Raw genomic sequence first — 7,432 nt, 5'->3', positions numbered from 1 at the left:
CAGTATTGAAAACAGCTTGGTATTGGCATAAAAACAGAGAAGTCGACCAATGGAATCGAATAGAAGACCCTGACTTTAACCCACAAACCTATGAACACCTGATTTTCGATAAAGGAGCTAAAAGTATACAATGGAAAAAAGAGAGCATCTTCAACAAATTGTGCTGGCAAAACTGGATGTCAATCTGTAGAAGAATGAAAATAGATCCATATCTATCACCATGCACAAAACTCAAGTCCAAGTGGATTAAAGACCTCAATATCAGTCTGAACACACTGAACCTGATTGAAGAGAAAGTGGGAAGTACTCTAAACCACCCTTCTAACCACTGCACTTGACTAAAGAGGAAAGATCGGGCTGGTGAGATGGCTTGGTGTGCAAAACACTCACCATGCAGGTCTGACAACCTGAGTTTCAAGACTCATGGTAGGAGAGCATTCACTCTCAAGAGTTGTACCCTGGCCTCCACAGGTGTGGCATGTTGTGTGTGCCGTGATACATGCATACCTGTCTTCATACACACAATAATAAACTCAGTTATATTAAGCCTGGCATGGGCCCTTCTGAACATGAAGCCCTATGTGACCATGTAAGTACACACCAACAGAGCTGTCCTTCCTTGCACACTTAAACTTTGGTGTAGGTCAGCAATGCTTCTCTCTATGTAAATGTCCGGATGTGTACAGATATCTGTATAATTGTACACCCATGCTGCTGTGCACTGGTCTGTGCAAACACGTGTCTGTTTAGCAGCTTAGGTGATAATGCGTATGTCCACAGTGATGAAAAGAGCAGGCTTCAGTGCCCTGGAACATGGATCCTACATCTCTGACTGGGACAGCTGGGGAACAGCAAGACACAGAACCACCTTTATCTGCACTTAGGCAAGTGAGACTGTGGCATGGCCTCTAGCAGATTAAGGGTGTGTCTCCCAGCAAGCTCAGCTCCCATTACCTAGCCAGAGGCAGATCCACGAGCTGCTGGGGGATCAGCCTCTTGCTCTGGCCAACACCAAGCACAGGCCCCTGACGTCTTTCCCACTGACAAGGACTCCTGGTGGATTTCCTCCCTCGATCTAGAGTCACCATGGAAACAAATCTATGGGCATGTCTGTGAATGATTATCTCGATTAGGTTTATCCCTGTGTAAAGAGCCACCCCAAATATGGGTGGTGCCATCCTATAGGCTGGGCTTCTGGGCTAAATAAAAGGAGACAGTGCACTGAGCATCAGCCCTCCTCTCTCCCCACTTCCTGACTGTGGACACACTGTGAATGCCATTATGCTGCCAGGCCTTTCTGGTCATGCCCAACTGTGTCCCCCGGAACTGTGAGCCCACGTAACCCCTTCCTCTCATGCTGTCATTGTCAAGCATTTTGTCCCAGCATCCAGACAAGGCGCTAACACAGTTTCTCTGACAGCTAAGGAATCAAGATTAGAGAGCAGCCACACTGCTAAGCAGGGTGATGGGGTCCCCTCTGCCTCAGTCCCCCCAAAACAACAAAGGCACCTGAAGGCATCTGGGGGAGCCAGGGTTTCTCATGCTTTCCCATCTCCCTGTCTGTAATTGCAAGGGAGGTCGTTTTCTTTAGCCTTTTTCTGTCTGGGAAGTCACCCTCTGTTGGTTCGTTAGAACTATTCTATAAAATGAAACGCTGCCTGGTTCTAGAATTTTTAGAAAGCTAATTAGCATATTTAAATCCTGTCACGTTGCCCCCTGACAGTAATTACTGTGTAAAATCTTCTCTCTCCTAAGAACTCTCTCCTAAGAACTCTTTCTCTTTGGTGCCCTCTGACTTTCCATATTCCAGGGTGCTCCACAGAGCCCCATTGCCACCCAGGCTCCACACTGTCCCCATTGGGATGCTGAGCAGAACTGCCAGCATCAGAGAAGTGGCCCCTGAGAGCAGCTCCTATCTGGCCCTCCTAGTGGATGGCTGGGAGGTGTGCAGGTCCTGACTGCTTCCTGAGCCCCTCTGGGAAACTGAGGGAACTGCAGGCTGGAAGTTTGCTGGACAATACATCCTATCAGCTTCCCCCCCTCCGCCGCTCCCCTCCCCACCAGCAACTCTGGAGATTGGCTAAGTAAACCCTTCCTCTGAACCCTAGCCCCAGAGTCAGCTTGGAAGTGACCCGCTTTGGAGACTGTCCTCTGAGGCGGGTCTCAACTGGCTCTGTCCCCAGAAGCTAATCTGGAAAGGGGGCTGTTTGTTCCCTTGCTTGTCTGAGTCCCCTTTCAGGTATGGACAGAAGAGGCTGTGAATGCTGGCTCAGCAGACTTATTCAGGGGCATTTCGAGTCCTTTGACGATGCCCACCATTGTATGTGTGCTGTGTATAGAGGGCGGGGGGGTCTGCAGGAACCCACAGAATAGAGAGACCTCTTCATACTTAGAGACATTAGAGGGGGCTGACTTCTGAGCTTAGAGGGGAGGGGTCTCTGATTCTAGCAGGTTGGTGAAGGTGTTAAAAGCCATAATTTCAGAAGTTGTCTCTGTTATCCTACCCTACCTTAGAGCTGCTGGCTGCTAGCAGTCAGGGGCATAGGGAGGGCATGAGATAGAATATAAGGCATTACTGATCCTCCACTCCCCAGGGCAGCCTCAGCGATCTACCAACTCCATGGTCAGCCTCCTGGTGAAGGAGGGGTCAGGAGTAGACAATGAGTCTCCTGAAGACAAGGCTCTGTTCACAGCCACCTGGTGGTGCAATTTCAGACCCCATAGATGCCTGTCATCCCTTCCCTTGGCTTTTCTGCTTCTCCTGAAGCCTTTCTTTTCCTTCCTTCCTTCCTTCCTTCCTTCCTTCCTTCCTTCCCTTCTGCTTCTGCTTCTCCTTCTCTTCTTCTTTTTTTCTTTTTCCTTATTTTTTCCTCCCTCCCTTCCCTCCTTCCTTCCTTTCTTCTTTCTTGAATTCAAGAGCAATAGAGTGTAGAAAACACGGAGGCTGCTGTTCACTTCTCCATGAACTGCTTTGATTGGTCATTGCTCAATCCCTGCATTGGAGGTTCCTGTGACCGTCCTATGTACAGGAACCTGAGGTCAGTTGAGCCCCAGCCCTGATCCAGCTCCATTCCCTACTTTCCAATAGTTGTTAGGAAAAACTGAGAGGTCACCAAGACATGACACAAGGAAGTCCGGACACCTGGATTCCAACCCATGTCCCTACCCCTCCATCCCATATATCTGCGCCTCTGGACCTCAACAGTCCATGTGTCTCTGTGTGTGCCTCACTTTCCCCATTTGTTTATAGTGTACTTCTTACAACTTCCACCCTTTACCCTTTTGTCTCTAAATGACTTTCCCATCATGGTCCATGATGCCCTGTACGCCTGGCACCCTAGCCATTGTCACTCTGGACAATTTTCCTTGTGGCCCGGCCTGGTTCTGACCCAAATCTCACCAAGCACATCTGCAGTGTCTCCTCTGTCAGCAGCTCGGAAGGATCTCTGGCACTTCCTTATCGAGACGAATTTAATTACCCACCACAAACAAGAAAATCTCCACGTGAACTTCCTCCTCCGCACTCTGGACAAACATTCTAGAAGCCTCCTCCATGCCCAGCCTGAATTCCTGAGGAAACCACAGTTTGCACTTCAGTGGAGTGGGGTAGCTTGCTGGGCAAGGCATGGGCTTCAAGTTAGGCCACCTGGCTTGAATCCCAGCTCCAGTGCATATTGTGTGTTAAAGGGTAAAGTTACATCCATTCAATTTTAAAATCTTAATAATCTTTGTATTTGCTCTCTTTCTTTTTTGTTTGTTTTGTCTTTTTTTTTTTTTAATGACATGGCCTTTGGACTTTTGATCCTCTTGACCCCAAGTGCTGGGATTATAGACAGACACCTCCACACCCAGCTTTAAGATGTTTAGCATCGATTATATAACCACACTTCATTCCATCGAGCAGAACAAATGAGTGGACGGAAACGGCTGGGTTCATAGACCCAAAACAGCTTAGTGGGGAAGTCAAAACAAAGTAAAAGCAGAGCGGTCCTCTCAAGATCTTTTTCATAAGGGGGGATGGGAGAGAGAATAGCAAGGAAGTGCCTGGTGAGTACCAAGATGCCCCAGATTGCCTTTGCCGCAGACTGAGGCAGAGGGACTGCATGGCTGTGACTACTAGCGTGGGTGATCCTGCCGGGACCAGTGGAAGAATCTGGTCCCTAACAGTGGCTTTCTGTGATGTCTATCCAGTAGGGATCACAAACTTTATGGAAGAAGGAACTGTACCATTACCAGAAAGGTGGAGAGCCAAGAGGATGTGCCAACCCGGGCTGAGGTGGCCTGAGATAAAAGGCAGGATACCAGCCAGCCGTGTCCTCTATGAGGAAATCCTCCAGGGCCTCTCTTGGTACATGGACATGACACAAATTATGATAATGACTTTGAATAACTTTTCACAATGCTAATCAATGCCACTTGGTCCCTGTGCGTGACACCAATCTCTGTGAATTCCACCACACAGGGTGCTCACACAGAGAACCAAGAGTGCCGTCAGAAACGGTGTCAGTGAGACCACCAAGGCCTCCTTTAGATTTGGAAAAAAAAAAAACCTATTATGTTTTATTTAGTGTGCCAACACCACAGCTTTGCTCTCTCTAGAAAATAATTAAGCCTAGCTCTTCTTCCTGTCTGCAGATGGAATCTTTGACTGAGACAGAGTCACAGGGAGCGTCACACTTGTTCCTTTAGGCCAAGATGGAAATCACTCGCTTGCTCAGGACACTGTACTGTTGGCCGCCTTCCTCCGTCAGCAGGCGCCCCACCAGCCACCTCTCTCGTCAGATTGGCTCTGAAAGTGCTGAGCCAAATGCAGCGTGAAGGAGAATCCATACGCTGCTCTCCGATGCTCTCCGTTCTCCCTCTCTACTCTTACAAGCACCCCCATGAGCCGTCTCGGCCTTTGGATGGTGACCTTATTGGTATATTCCATCTTGTGGGACACATCCTATGGGTTGTCATTTGGTGTCATGGCACAAGGTGACCTGGTTCTGTAATGATGTGTGCAGAGGGGGTTTATTCCTTCCCACTGCCCTGGATTGGTCCATTTGCCCTCTGTGCAGCTGAAGGGCATTTGGGTGGTTGTGTTATGAATCGATGCCGCCGTCAGTACGTGGGGTGCTTCCCTCTGCATGTGAACGGCTCTCTAGGCTATGCAGAAATGAGATTTTGAGGCTGGGAGACAAAATTTCAGTTCTGCTAAATGTGCCCTTGTTCTTTGCTCATCTGTGAAGGTTAATCCTGTCTACCTGGTGGGGTTTGGGATGACCCCAGGAACCAATGTCTGGGCACATCTGTGAGGGAGTATCTAGAGGGGGTTAACTGAAGGAAGAGACCCGCCCTAATGTGGGCAGCGCATTCCATGGCCTGAGGTCCCAGACTGAGAACTTAAGCACCGGCGTTCAGAATTCTTGCTTCCTATGGCCGAAGTGTGACCAGCCGCCTCTCTCCTTCTGCCATGTCTCCCCTGCATGACACACTGTCACCCCGGAACTGTGAGCCACATAAACCCTTACGTCTTATCAGGTCTTTTGCTCGGCGACGAGACACCATGCTTTCCTCTACCCTTGCTTTTCGATTTATCTCATTTGATAAGCTGATTACTTTCCCCTGCATGTCAGATAACTCAGATCAACGCGCACGCCTTCGCTTTTCTTCCCCGTGTTGTTTCTCCCGTCTTTAAAGACTCTGTATGTTTCGGCCAGATCATGAGCTCCTGGAGGGAGGGGCTGGGCTGGACAGGGCCTCTTCAGGTGCAGGCTGTCTGCTGTCCCTTTCTCTCCTCCACGGAGCCCTTCCCCAAGCTTCATGAGCCACATCCATCTTCCCAAATATTCCTTCCTAGGGATTCATACACAGCATGACATCCTGAATGCTGTGTGCCCCTTCTGGTCCTCCTTAGTGCACCTGATGGGTTATATGTAGAACTAGCCAGGAAGAAGCCTGAGCCATTGGCCAAACAATTATATTAAGCCTCTGAATGATGATTTTATAAGCAGCTTGGGGACCAGCAGGTGGGAGACACACTGGTCCAGCAGGACCAGGTGAGACATCAGCCTCTGCTACAAAGCCTCCCATTTGACCATAAGCCTCCCCTCACCCCATCCCTTCTGCAGCTGTCACCACATTCCCCTCCATGACCCCACATGGGTCTCACTGGATGCACTTACGGATTCATCTTGTGTAATTTCCTTGGCCTCTCCACACCTTCCTCCTCTCTTTAACACTGAGGGCAGGCATTACAGAATGAGACTGTGTGGAAAGCCTGTGTCCTGAGCACATTACTACTCCTTAAAGATGGAGTCCGACTTTCCCAGCACCAAAGACAGACCTTGCAGAAACTAGGTACCCCAGAAAGAGGTTGAGCTGACCCTCGCACCTTGCACACATTTAGCTCAGTAAACGTGGGGTGACGTTGGGTGTGCTTCCCTGAACTGTACCGCCTTCCAGGAGGCCTGACAACACTTTCCTGGTTTGGAGGGACTGAGAATGGAAGAGAGGAGCCCACATTATGCCCCCTTCTGCCAGTGACCTTGATATTCCTTTTGCTTTGGGTTTTCCCAAAGTGGGGTGTCTTCCATGATAGACGTCCACTTTGGCAGTCTTCAAGGTGCCTCTTGAAGTACAGTGGTGTCTTCTCTCACAGCCTGACCTTGACCGTGTGTTCTTGAACCAAGGCCATGGGGACATTAACTACCCAATGTAACACTAAACTCTTGCACACTGTATAGGTCCTTCTTGGATCTTACGTAGACACCAGTCAGTATGCCTTGGAAAAGTCCAAGTAAATATGGAGAGTCCCCACAGAGAGATGACAGGCAGAAATGCCTGTGGTACCCACCTCAAGTGTGCTATCCATCCACTTGTATCTAGACCACTGGTTCTCAACCTTCCTAATGCTGCAACCCTTTAACATAGTTCCTCATGTCGTGGTGACCCCAACCATAAAATTTTCATTGCTACTTCATAACTGTAATTTTGCTACAGTTAATGAATTTTGATATAAATATCTATATTTTCCAACAGTCTTGGGCAACCCCTGTGAAAGGGTCATTTGACAGTCCCCTACAAAGGGGTCACAATCCATATGTTGAGAACCGCAGATCTAGACCATCTGGAGTATATGTTTTACCTGTGGTGCTGGTCCCAGCTGTAGTACACATCCCACCATGGTACCCATCCTACCTGCGGTATTCATCACAGCACTGGTACCCATCCTACCTGCGGTATTCATCACAGCACTGGTACACATCCTACCTGAGGTATTCATCCCACCATGGTACCCATCCTACCTGCGGTATTCATCACAGCACTGGTACCCATCCTACCTGCGGTATTCATCACAGCACTGGTACACATCCTACCTGAGGTATTCATCACAGCACTGGTACCCATCCTACCTGCGGTATTCATCACAGCACTGGTACACATCCTA

Source organism: Alexandromys fortis, unplaced genomic scaffold, assembly GCF_014885135.2.
Source record: "Alexandromys fortis isolate MF-2015 unplaced genomic scaffold, M_Fortis_MF-2015_v1.1 scaffold_157, whole genome shotgun sequence".
In the NCBI taxonomy this organism is placed as follows: domain Eukaryota; kingdom Metazoa; phylum Chordata; class Mammalia; order Rodentia; family Cricetidae; genus Alexandromys; species Alexandromys fortis.
The sequence above is the reverse complement of the archived record's forward strand: the minus strand, read 5'-3'. Positions refer to the sequence as shown.